The 14,018-nt window shown below is 44.8% G+C and overlaps 1 long non-coding RNA gene across 5 annotated transcripts; it reads left to right on the top strand.

Moving 5' to 3' along the window:
• Positions 1–2,695: 2,695 nt before the first annotated feature.
• On the top strand, positions 2,696–3,305 carry LOC127930848 (uncharacterized). 5 transcript variants are annotated; one of them, XR_008139612.1, is made up of 3 exons: positions 2,696–2,724; positions 3,039–3,092; positions 3,146–3,305. It is a non-coding gene; the product is annotated as an uncharacterized LOC127930848 (long non-coding RNA). The 5 variants fall into 5 exon arrangements; XR_008139611.1 differs by lacking the exon at positions 2,696–2,724 and adding an exon at positions 2,750–2,778; XR_008139609.1 differs by lacking the exon at positions 2,696–2,724 and adding an exon at positions 2,780–2,831.
• Positions 3,306–14,018: the final 10,713 nt, after the last annotated feature.

Raw genomic sequence — 14,018 nt, 5'->3', positions numbered from 1 at the left:
TCCTTCTTCCTCTAATTTACCCTACTCTCCCTCCATGGAAAACATTCACTTTTTTCTCCCTCCTATACCCCCCCCCACACACACACACACACACACATACACACACGCACGCACACACACGCGCAACACACACACGCACATACATACACCCACCCCCCCTCCTAGGCCTCACTCTCTTTTTTTGTGGAGTTTTTCTTCTTTCTTCCTGCTCCTAAAATGAAGTGGAGCATGTCGGGGGGGCAACCGTGTCAGGCACAAGGTCCCTAGAGAGAGGGAGACTGCAGGGAGAGGGAGGCAGGACAGAGTGAGGGACAGAGGGGGGAGGTAGAGGTGGAGAGAGTGGGAGAGATAGAAATAGGAGGTAATAGAGCAAGAAAGGGGTGTGAGAGAGTAGGGAGGTAAAACAAAAGGGATAGGTTGGAGGGAGGGAGGCTGAGAGAGGGTAGGGAGGTAAAACAAAAGGGATAGGTTGGAGGGAGGGAGGCTGAGAGAGAGTAGGGAGGTAAAACAAAAGGGATAGGTTGGAGGGAGGGAGGCTGAGAGAGGGTAGGGAGGTAAAAAAAGGCATAGGTTGGAGGGAGGGAGGCTGAGAAACAGTAGGAAGGTAAAAAAAGGGATAGGTTGGAGGGAGGGAGGCTGAGAAAGAGTAGGGAGGTAAAAAAAGGGATAGGTTGGAGGGAGGGAGGCTGAGAAAGAGTAGGAAGGTAAAAAAAGGGATAGGTTGGAGGGAGGGAGGCTGAGAAAGAGTAGGGAGGTAAAAAAAGGGATAGGTTGGAGGGAGGGAGGCTGAGAAAGAGTAGGGAGGTAAAAAAAGGGATAGGTTGGAGGGAGGGAGGCTGAGAAAGAGTAGGGAGTTTAAAAAAAGGGATAGGTTGGAGGGAGGGAGGCTGAGTGAGAGAAGTGGTAATGCCAGTCAGAGTGAGTGTCAGGTGTTGCGTCTCAGGTGTGGATCTGTTCATTAGGGGTGCAGGGAAACTGGCCTCTGCAGCTCAACACCGACCTCACCCAGTCCTAAACGCCCAAGACATCCCCACTCAAACACACCAATATAAACAAATACCATTCCTGTTTTGACCTCTTCAGAATTCACACATAGTTAGAAAAAAGACAGACTCATTTAGCATAAAGAAAATGGACAAGTACTGCTCTCACATAATCTCTTCTCTGATATTTACAACTGTTAAACCATTGGTCAATAGTTCAATTTGGTTTGACACAATACATTCAATTAACTCAACAAGTTACATACATTTCAGAAAGGTTTAACTCAAATTGCTTGTTGCTAATCATTAACAGTACAGAATCAGAACTGAATCGAGAATCAGTGGATGGTGTGTGTGTGTGTTTTCATGAATGTGTGTTTGTGTGTGTATATGTGTGTGTTTCCTGTGGCAGGCGCTGCCTGAGCGGTCACTCTGCCCCTCAGGCTATGGTGTGTGTTTGGCAGTGAAAGGATTCTCCCCCAGGAGGAGAAGGAGGAGGAGGAGGAGGAGGAGGAGGAGGGGATGTGACCCTCCAACACCGTGAATACAGACAGGCCTCTACTAACACGCCAGACCTGCATTCTCAACGGTTACACTGCTATGTTTAGCTAGCAGTAATCATCAGGTGCTGAATTAGGCACTATGATTAGTTATTTACCTGAAGATGGAAAGGATGAACACTCCATATTTGGAGGGGTTCTGCAACAAATGAGTATGAAACAATGAATTCACCAAAGCAATGGCCCTCAGTGGAGCGGACAGGTGAGGATTGTTGTCAATGTAATGTAATGTAACGTAATATAATATAATATAATATAATATATCATGATGTAATATAATATAATATAATGCAGGGTAGACTTATTATCTTACCCTTTCCCCTCAAATGTACAAATATGTGCTCCCTGGTGATGTCATAGCCTTTGTAATGTCTATCGTGTGTACACCCCTCCATTACACTGTCACACATATGAGCTGCTCCTTCCATCCACAGCCTGTCACACATGGGCAACCATAATAGACACTTTGTACCTTGACACAGTGGGATACGGGTGTTGTCTCCATGGACACTATCTCCATGGACACTGTCTCCATGAACATGGTCTCCGTGAACAACAATGGCTCTATGTTGCTGTTTCAGTGGGATGGGGCAGGAGCCTCCCCAAACACACACTGTTTGCTCTCCACCAGATATCCTTCTTCTGTCATTGGGCGGCCAGGGGCTTTTTGTGACAGGCAAAGTAAAGGACACCCACAAAGACCCCCACTCCCTTCTTCCTGTCGAGAGCAGAGAGGCCCAGCTCCACTCCTGCCACTGGGATAGGAAGTATGGGAGACAGGGTCAGGGACAAGGTCGTCCTACAGTCCCCTATGGTCATATGAGATCGATTGGCTGTATGGAGGGTTGAAGGACAGGACAGTGACACACCCCTCAGGACAGCTGGACTAGAACCTCAGGGCTGATGGGCATAGAGGACATGCATGATATGTTATCATGTACACATGAGATGATGCTACAGTAAACAAGGTGTGAGAGAATTCTCATCATCTTTATTTGTACTGATAATATCAGCTATTAATTAGATTGAGTGCAGCGTTTAGATTTGTATATAAAGTGTGGATATGGTCCTGGGTGTGGGCATGAAGCTATTGTTAGGATTAAGGTTAGGGTGTGGGTTAAGGTTAGGTTTAGGTTTGAGCCGGGGTGAGGACATGAACTTAGGGTTTGGGTTAAGGTTAGGTTTAGGGTTGAGCCGGGGTGAGGACATGAACTTAGGGTTTGGGTTAAGGTTAGGTTTAGGGTTGACTGGGGTGAGGACATGAACTTAGGGTTTGGGTTAAGGTTAGGTTTAGGGTTGAGCCGGGGTGAGGACATGAACTTAGGGTTTGGGTTAAGGTTAGGTTTAGGGTTGACTGGGGTGAGGACATGAACTTAGGGTTTGGGTTAAGGTTAGGTTTAGGGTTGACTGGGGTGAGGACATGAACTTTGGGTTTGGGTTAAGATTAGGTTTAGGGTTGAACCGGGGTGAGGACATAAACTTAGGGTTGGGTTAGGTTTAGGGTTGAGCCGAGTTGAGGACATTAACTTAGGGTTTGGGTTAAGGTTAGGTTTAGGGTTGACTGGGGTGAGGACATAAACTTAGGGTTTGGGTTAAGGTTAGGTTTAGGGTTGACTGGGGTGAGGACATGAACTTAGGGTTTGGGTTAAGGTTAGGTTTAGGGTTGACTGGGGTGAGGACATGAACTTAGGGTTTGGGTTAAGGTTAGGTTTAGGGTTGACTGGGGTGAGGACATGAACTTAGGGTTTGGGTTAAGGTTAGGTTTAGGGTTGAGCCGGGGTGAGGACATGAACATAGGGTTTGGGTTAAGGTTAGGTTTAGGGTTGACTGGGGTGAGGACATGAACTTTGGGTTTGGGTTAAGGTTAGGTTTAGGGTTGAACCGGGGTGAGGACATAAACTTAGGGTTGTTAGGTTTAGGGTTGAGCCATGAACTTAACTTAGGGTTTGGGTTAAGGTTAGGTTTAGGGTTGACTGGGGTGAGGACATGAACTTTGGGTTTGGGTTAAGGTTAGGTTTAGGGTTGACTGGGGTGAGGACATGAACTTAGGGTTTGGGTTAGGTTAGGTTTAGGGTTGAGCCGAGTTGAGGACATTAACTTAGGGTTTGGGTTAAGGTTAGGTTTAGGGTTGACTGGGGTGAGGACATGAACTTAGGGTTTGGGTTAAGGTTAGGTTTAGGGTTGAGCTGGGGTGAGGACATAAACTTAGGGTTGGGTTAAGTTAGGTTTAGGGTTGAACCGGGGTGAGGACATAAACTTAGGGTTTGGGTTAAGGTTAGGTTTAGGGTTGAACTGGGGTGAGGACATAACTTAGGGTTTGGGTTAAGGTTAGGTTTAGGGTTGAACCGGGGTGAGGACATGAACTTAGGGTTTGGGTTAAGGTTAGGTTTAGGGTTGAGCTGGGGTTGAGGACATTAACTTAGGGTTTGGGTTAAGGTTAGGTTTAGGGTTGACTGGGGTGAGGACATGAACTTAGGGTTTGGGTTAAGGTTAGGTTTAGGGTTGACTGGGGTGAGGACATGAACTTAGGGTTTGGGTTAAGGTTAGGTTTAGGGTTGAGCCGAGTTGAGGACATTAACTTAGGGTTTGGGTTAAGGTTAGGTTTAGGGTTGACTGGGGTGAGGACATGAACTTAGGGTTTGGGTTAAGGTTAGGTTTAGGGTTGAGCCGGGGTGAGGACATAAACTTAGGGTTGGGTTAGGTTTAGGGTTGAACCGGGGTGAGGACATAAACTTAGGGTTTGGGTTAAGGTTAGGTTTAGGGTTGAACCGGGGTGAGGACATAAACTTAGGGTTTGGGTTAGGGTTAGGTTTAGGGTTGAACCGGGGTGAGGACATAAACTTAGGGTTTGGGTTAGGGCTAGGGTCAGGTTTAGGGTTGTTAGGTTTAGGGTTGAGCCGGGGTGAGGAAATTAACTTAGGGTTTGGGATAGGTTTAGGGTTGTTAGGTTTAGGGTTGTTCGGTTTAGGGTTGAGCCGGGGTGAGGAAATCAACTTAGGGTTTGGGTTAGGGTTAGGGTTAGGAATATCCGAGGCGGGAGCTATAGTAATTAACTGAAATTTGTGGATCACACCAGAGAGGAAGAGGCGAAGTTAGAGGGATGTCTTGCTTCCCTTCTCCAGCGGGTGCCATTTTTTCATTTTTTTTCCCACTTACCAAGCAAGGAATTTTGTATGAAGGTGAGAGCATAGTGAATTTGGTCGACAACAAAATGTAATGGCTTATTTGCTATGTGTGGCTTATCTGAGCAAATAAAAATGTGGTAATGATTAGGTTGTTACAAGTGCACTGATAAGTAGGACATGTTACATTCTGGAAATGTGAAGAAAACACTTTATATGAGAGGTGTGCCTGTTGTTCAAACACATATCTGCCCTCTAATTGGCCAGAATGGTCCTACCTGATCTTGCCTCCACCCGACTGCCTTTTAGTTTGAGTACCAGTTTCTTTACCGTGAAATGCTTTACTTACAAGCCCTTAACCAACAGTGCAGTTCAAGAAGAACAAAATATTGACCAAGTAGGCTAAAATAAAAAGTAACACAATAAGAATAACAATAACGAGGCTTTATACAGGCGGCACTGGTACCTAGTCAGTGTGCGGGAGTACAGGCAGTGACTATGAAGTGATTATGCAGGTCAATTGGGGGGGGTCAATGTAAATTGTACCGCTAGCAGAGCAAACAGTCTATAACTTGGGTGACTGGAGTCAGTATAATGGATAATCTATGTGGTCACACACGATAACTGACATTAGTTAGTCACACGCGATATCTCAATTGGCCAAGGGGCGGCGCTGCGTCATTCGTGGGGACGACATGTTTACTGTTGCCTTGTTTGCAATGGCTCCATACTACTATTGTCTTATTTTATTACGGATTTATAATGATAGGTTTAGTGGTAACTAAAAGTCTATAAATTACTAATAGACCCCTTGCCCTTAACAAAGAGAGAGAGAGAAGGGGGGGAGAGAGTGAGAGGAGCGAGAGACAGAGATGGGGAGAAGGAGAGAGAAAGAGAGAGAGAGAGAGAGAGAGAGAGAGAGAGAGAGAGAGAGAGAGAGAGAGAGAGAGAGAGAGAGAGAGAGAGAGAGAGAGAGAGAGAGAGAGAGAGAGAGAGAGAGAGAGAGAGAGAGAGAGAGAGAGAGAGAGAGAGAGAGAGAGAGAGAGAGAGAGAGAGAGAGAGAGAGAGAGAGAGAGAGAAAGAGAGAGAGAGAGAGAGAGAGAGAGAGAGAGAGAGAGAGAGAGAGAGAAAGAGAGAGAGAGAGAGAGAGCTGTTGTACCGTTGTGGAGAGTATTGTATGTATTATGCTAAAGATGCTTAGTGACACACTTAGTACTTAGTGACACACACTCACACGTTGATGACACATGTTGCAGGGACAGCTGCAGTGGGCCAGGGTCTCTCTGGCCCTGAGAGCCTGCCTCACCATGGCAACATTTCCCACTGCGCAGGCCCTGCAGCTGTATCAGCCGCCTGCGCACTGCATGTTAACCAGGCCTGGAGCCCCTCTGTCTCTCTCTCTCTCACACACACACACACACACACACACACACACACACACACACACACACACACACACACACACACACACACACACACACACACACACACACACACACACACACACACACACACACACACACACACACACACACACACACACACACACACACACACTCCAGGAACTTACAGTAAGTTTGGTATGATGAGAATGCTGCAGAGCTCACACACTATCTACAGAGATACACCTTGTATCTTCCAGTAGGTCCTATACTCATACATGTAGACATTAGCTTGACGTTATGACGCATGATGAGTTGTACTCTGTGTGTGTTGGTGAACATGCTCGGTGTAAAGAAGAGAGAAGGGTAAAGCAGGTGCATAAATTGACTCAAAGATTCTTGGCCTGCTGTGGCGTGTATTCATGGAAGCCAAGGGAAGTCAGGCTTCCCCCCCCAAAAAACATATAAATCATATATCTTCCATCTCTCTGTGTTTCAATTCTCAAGAGGCGGAATGTATCTTGCTCTGTCTCAGTGTAGCCCATCTATCTGATGCTGTCTGGTCAAAAAAGAGTATGACATTGTTTGCCACCCATAGCATTGAATGCAAGGGAAGCAGGCAAGCATTTGTGTGCCAAGCTGTGACTGGTCCTGGCACATCCCAAAAACAAGTATCAAGAGAAGCCAGTTTGGGTTTGGCTTCACTCCTATCATCTCACATTGAGATAATTACGTCATTGACAGAAACAACTTGAATTGTTGCATCACATTGTGTTGTTGTCCTCCGGTGGATAGCTAGCTAGCTAAAATCATCCCTAAATGAGCCGTGGATGGAGACCGGGAGTTGGAATTGTGGTTTTACTTAATTCTCCGTATTGGTCAATGATTATAACGGTGAACCATAAATGATTGTGCACCTGGCCTGAGAGGATGGAAGTTTAATATGTAGCCCATGAAAGGAAGTTAGGCTAGTGAGAATGCATTTTAGCCAGGTAGCCTAGGACAACAAAACTAAAAGCATGTACTGTATGACAGGGTCATAGACCATTTCGTCAACATGAAAGAAAGGAGGATGGCATTGGTATTTCTCTACAAGTAGGATGAGTCTTTTCGACTTGTTTTTTCTACTTGCACACAGACAGACAGACAGACAGACAGACAGACAGACAGACAGACAGACAGACAGACAGACAGACAGACAGACAGCAGTACCATGGACATCCACATCATTTTTAGCTGATAATTATTGGACTAAATAGTTTTTGGAATATTTTAGTTGCTACTGTATTAGACTAGGTGAAGGTGTTTTAATGATGTTGATATGTTGAAGTTGAAATGTTGCTGGAATAGTGGAGGGAGGCAGCTCCTGTCTTCTTTGCGACTTGTGGTAACTCTCTGTGGTTCTACATCAATAGTTGTTTAGTCGAGGTTCAACTCTACCGCCTTATAAAGCAAATGTGCCTACTCTGGTCTTGTCATGTGTACTCTAGCCAACAGCTTGCAGATATAGTCCGGGTAGGCTGTCGGGGTAGGCTGTCGGGGTAGGCCGTCGGGGTAGGCTGTCTGGGTATGCTTTCAGGGTAGGCTGTCGGTGGGTAGGCTGTCCGGGTAGGCTGTCGGGGTAGGCCGTCCAGGTAGGCTGTCAGGGTAGGCCGTCAGGGTAGGCTGTCGGGGTAGGCCGTCGGGGTAGGCTGTCCGGGTAGGCTGTCCGGGTAGGCTGTCGGGGTAGGCTGTCCGGGTAGGCCGTCCAGGTAGGCCGTCAGGGTAGGCCGTCAGGGTAGGCTGTCGGGGTAGGCCGTCGGGGTAGGCTGTCCGGGTAGGCTGTCCGGGTAGGCTGTCGGGGTAGGCTGTCCGGGTAGGCTGTCGGGGTAAGCTGTCCGGGTAGGCTGTCGGGGTAGGCCATCGGGGTAGGCGTCCGGGTAGGCCGTCTGGGTAGGCTGTGGGGTAGGCTGTGCGGGTAGGCCGTCTGGGTAGGCTGTGGGGTAGGCTGTGCGGGTCTGGGTAGGCTGTGGGGTAGGCTGTGCTAGGCTGTGAGGTAGGCTGTGGGGTAGGCTGTGCGGGTAGGCCGTCTGGGTAGGCTGTGGGGTAGGCTGTGCGGGTAGGCTGTGAGGTAGGCTGTGGGGTAGGCTGTGCGGGTAGGCTAGCCTACATGATGAGATTATTATGGATAAGAGCGAGAATATTTGTCAAACTTTCACCACCCTGTGAAATTCATCATAATTTATTTCATTTGTAGCCTAATAAACTGCATAGTTTCCCAAGTCATAGTGGAAGGACCACACACCATATTATCGCGTGACTCCAAGTTTACTTCGATTTGATGGTTTTTATATCAATATTTGCACATAATTAATTTTACCGACACAAAAAGATCCCACCATGTCGAATGAGCAAATGATCTATCGGCATTTCTGTTGTGATTTGTTTTTATATGGTATGACTTACTCTCATAACAAGTGTGTATGGAAACGTGGTTTGTGTCTTCTTATTGTCTCGGCCTTGGGCCTTTATATCACAGTGGCAAGGCTTATGGACTGACAGGTTATAGAGCAATGCAATTATCACAACACATAGGGTGTAATATGGCTTTTTATTCTGGCTTGGCTTCCCCCAGCGACTGTTGGTATGTTGTTTTTTACTAATTTACCCATCAGTAAAATCATTCCTTATCTTTTGGCACCTTTGTTAAGGTCACTATCAGAACATCTCATGGCTTTTTCAATTACAGTTTTTCTCAATCGCTTTACAAGCAATTATTGGAAAAATGTTGTTGATGTAAAAACAGAGTCCAGAAGACACAGAACTCTGATCTTTTGCAAAACTGTAAATGTGTTTTCAAAATGTAGCTGGCTTCTCAAAACATAAAAACATTCATCAAAACTATGTTATACCTTCAAAACATAAAAACATTCATCAAAACTATGTTATACCTTCAAAATTGCAAAAGCATGAATCAAAAGAGCATGACTGCCGGCAACAAGATTAACGCAACCATACTTATCTCAACCATACTTATCTCAACCATACTTATCTCAACCATACTTATCTCAACCATACTTATCTCAACCATACTTATCTCAACCATACTTATCTCAACCATACTTATCTCAACCATACTTATCTCAACCATACTTATCTCAACCATACTTATCTCAACCATACTTATCTCAACCATACTTATCTCAACCATACTTATCTCAACCATACTTATCTCAACCATACTTATCTCAACCATACTTATCTCAACCATACTTATCTCAACCATACTTATCTCAACCATACTTATCTCAACCATACTTATCTCAACCATACTTATCTCAACCATACTTATCTCAACCATACTTATCTCAACCATACTTATCTCAACCATACTTATCTCAACCATACTTATCTCAACCATACTTATCTCAACCATACTTATCTCAACCATACTTATCTCAACCATACTTATCTCAACCATACTTATCTCAACCATACTTATCTCAACCATACTTATCTCAACCATACTTATCTCAACCATACTTATCTCAACCATACTTATCTCAACCATACTTATCTCAACCATACTTATCTCAACCATACTTATCTCAACCATACTTATCTCAACCATACTTATCTCAACCATACTTATCTCAACCATACTTATCTCAACCATACTTATCTCAACCATACTTATCTCAACCATACTTATCTCAACCATACTTATCTCTTGAGTCCAAGCAGATAAAACAGAACGTTAGTAGATCCCAGTAGATCCCAGTAGACTCCAGTAGATCCCAGTAGATCAGTCACTAAATCAAGAAGATCATCTACGACCTCAGCCACCAGTCCCACAGTCTGTTCCCTCTGCTACCTTCTAGTAGACAACGACGGCACAGGCATATCAAAGCCGGGGCTGAGAGACTGAAACACAGCTTCTACATCCAGGCCATCAGACTGTTGAACAGCCATCACTATTGCATTCATTGTCTGTGTATTAAGTTTACAAACTATCATTTCAAGTTAATCAAAGTTTCATATATTCAACTTCTCAGATGCTTTCAGATTCAATTTTCAAATTCAATTCTCTAAATTCAGATTTGAAACCAGAGACAACATCCTGGCACTTTTGCAGTCAGGAAAGGTAGAAGACAACAGATGTGCAAATGTGGCGTGTTTAATATATTTTCCAATGAATTTGGCTGTAGCAAATTGAACCGTTTTGGCTATGATCTCATTCCTAAAAGCTGCGACTTTCTATGATGATCTCAGGCTGTTTTAGAAGGGAGTGTCACAAAAACACTTTGTCCCCCATAAGAATACAGTTGAAAAGCCCTGTCATAACCCTACTAACGATAGCCTTTCCACTCCCTATTTAATCTTGCTCTTGTGACTGACTGTGTTCAAAACAAGTATTGCGCAAGACTGTGTTAGCCCACTTAAAATGTGTTTCAGATCATTTTGTGCCCAATAGAAATGAATGGTAAATAATGTATTTTGTCATTTTGGAGTCATTTTTATTGAATATAAGAATACAATATGTTTTAAACACTTCTACATGAATGTGGTTGCTACCATGATTAAATATAATATTGAATGAATCCGGAATAAATAGGAGTGAGAAAGTTACAGAGGCATAAATATAATACCCCCCCAAAAACACAAACCTCCCCTATTATTGTAATGTTGAAAGGTTAGCATGTCTCGGGGGTATGATATTTGTGTGTCTAACTTTCTCACTCATAATAGCTGATAGCCAAAACAATTAAAATATGAAGATGTCTACTGGGGATGGACTACTAATTCCGGACAAGGTTCTCAACCCCAGGGCTCGAAAGAGGAAGAAACGGCGCAAGAGAGGCAAATGAGAATTCTTATTTTTGCCTGCACTACAAAAGGCTATATCGGTCTGCTAATACAGGACTAGTAAAGGCCCAGTGCACAAAATTTGTGTGAAATATTTTTTTTCTTCACACACGCACAGACACGCACACACACACACACACACACACACACACACACACACACACACACACACACACACACACACACACACACACACACACACACACACACACACACACACACACACTGTGTATATATTATTATTATTATATAAAAATTAATCAGATTTTTCAGGGGGTGCTGCAGACCCCTACTTCCCGCTGCTATGGCTGACCATGAACACAGGGATCCCTCAGGGGTGCGTGGTTATTCCCCTCCTGTACTCCCTGTTCACTCACGACTGCACGATTCCAACACCATCATTGTGGTGGTTGGCCTGATCACCAACAACGATGAGACAGCCTACAGGTAGGAGGTCAGAGACCTGGCAGTGTGATGCCAGAACAACAACCTCTCCCCAATGTCAGCAAGACAAAGGAGCTGATAGTGGACTACAGGACACAGAGGGCCGAGCACGCCCCCCATCCACATTGACGGAGCTGTAGTGGAGCGGGTCGAGAGCTTCAAGTTCCTTGGTGTCCACATCACTAAGGAATTATCATGGTCCACACACATCAACACAGTTGTAAAGAAGGCACGACAACCCCTCTTTCTGCGTATTGAAGGTCCCCTAGAACACAGTGGCCTCCATTATTCTTAAATGGAAGAAGTTTGGAACCACCAAGACTCTTCCGAGAGCTGGTCACTCTGATAGAGTTCCAGAGTTCCTCTGTGGAGATGGGAGACCTTCCAGAAAGACAACCAACTCTGCAGCACTCCACCAATCAGGCCTTTATGGTAAAGTGGCCAGACGGAAGCCACTCCTCAGTAAAGGCACATGTCAGCCCGCTTGGAGTTTGCCGAAAGGCACCTAAAGGACTCTCAGACCATGAGAAACAAGATTCTCTGGTTTGATGAAACCAAGATTGAACTCTTCGGCCTGAATGTCAAGCATCACGTCTGGAGGAAACCTGGCACCATCCCTACTGTGAAGCATGGTGGTGGCAGCATCATGCTGTGGGGATGTTTTTCCGGTGCAGGGACTGTGAGACTAGTCAGGAACGAGGGAAAGATGAACGGAGCAAAGTATAGAGAGATCCTTGATGAAAACCTATTCCAGAGCACTCAGGACCTCAGACTGGGGCGAAGATTCACCTTCCAACAGGATGATGACCCTAAGCACACAGCCAAAACAACACAGAAGTGGCTTCGGGACAAGTCTCTGAATGTCCTGGAGTGGCCCAGCCAGAGCCCGGACTTGAACCCGATATACCATCTCTGGAGAGACCTGAAAATAGCTCTGCAGCGACGCTCCCCATCCAGCCTGACAGAGCTTGAGAGGATCTGCAGAGAAGAATAGGAGAAACTCCCCAAATATTGGTGTGGCAAGCTTGTAATGTCATACCCAAGAAGAGTCAATGCTGTAATCACTACCAAAGGTGCTTCAACAAAGTACTGAGTAAAGGGTCTGAATACTTATGTAAATGTGATATTTCCGTTTTCTAATTTTTATACATTTCCACACATTTTTAAAAAATGGTTTTGCTTTGTCATTATGGGGTGCTGTGTGTAGATTGATGAGGGAAAACATTCATTTAATCAATTTTAGAATAAGGCTGTAAACAAACAAAATGTGGAAAAACTGAAGGGGCTGAATACTTTCCGAATGCACTGTATATTGCCAGGTTATCGTTAGTCATTGTGTATTTATTCCTCATGTTATCTTTCTGTTATTTTTTCTCTCTGCATTGTTGTAAGTAAACATGTGACAAATACAATTGTATTTTATTTTGTTCAGTTTATCTTAATGGTTAAGTAATATATGAATAATGTTTACATACTGCTATATTCATCTCATATGTATATAATGCATTCTGTCCTACTGTATTTTAATCAATGCCACTCAGACATTGCTCAAACTAATGTTTATATATTTCTTAATTCCATTCTCCTACTTTTAAATGTGTGTGTATTGTGTGTATGGTTGTGTATTGTTAGATACTACTGCACTGTTGGAGCTAGGAACACAAGCATTTAGCTACATCCGCAATAACATCTGCTAAATATGTGCATGTGACCAATACAATTTTATTTTATTTTATTTATCCGTAGTTTGCTTGATGAAATGATAAAGTTGCGACAATGAAAGAATGAACCAGTCATGTGGACATTTTAGATTGATGTAGAGTAGATGGCTGGAATTAGAAGGTGCCAATCTCTCCCAGTCATTTGGGATGAAAACCTACAGAGTTCTCCTATTACATGTAACAGGATCTATAAACAGGTGGAGTGGAATTTGGCTTGACTATGGGACTTTTGAGGTACATGCATACGACTGTCAAACTATTTGGGGGTGGACTATTCCTCTAAAACCCTCACCACTTCCACTGTCTCTATGAATACTGTAGTAGTAGTACTAATACCATACTCTCTACTCCTGCAAAAGCTGCTAGTAATGTGGTGACGTACTGTACTAGCACCACCATTAATCCTACCAATCATAACAGAGCATATAATGAATATACAGTACCAGCGATATAGATTTACTTTAAAATGAACACACGCACAAATGTGCACACGCACAAATGTGCACACACACACACACACACACACACACACACACACACACACACACACACACACACACACACACACACACACACACACACACACACACACACACACACACACACACACACACACACACAGGGTCCCCTGGTTTGTCCCCCTGCCCACTTCCTCTGCAGCCTGTGGTGTTTCCGTTGGGGTGAGAGACTGCCAGTCCCCCCTCCACCCCCCTCTGCTCCCTGGTGGGGTCCTGCCTCCCGGCATCTGTCAGGGCAGCTGTCTCCCTGCTCCGCTCTGCACCGCACCACACCGTGCCTCCACCGGCCTCCACGCAGCACCGTGCTCACACACATACATACACGCATGAACACACACGGGCATGCCAGACACACACACACACACACACACACACACACACACACACACACACACACACACACACACACACACACACACACACACACACACACACACACACAC

The sequence above is a fragment of the Oncorhynchus keta genome, chromosome 6 (assembly GCF_023373465.1).
Source record: "Oncorhynchus keta strain PuntledgeMale-10-30-2019 chromosome 6, Oket_V2, whole genome shotgun sequence".
NCBI classification, from domain to species: domain Eukaryota; kingdom Metazoa; phylum Chordata; class Actinopteri; order Salmoniformes; family Salmonidae; genus Oncorhynchus; species Oncorhynchus keta.
Note: the sequence above shows the minus strand (reverse complement) of the source record. Positions and strands in the feature narration are given on the sequence as shown.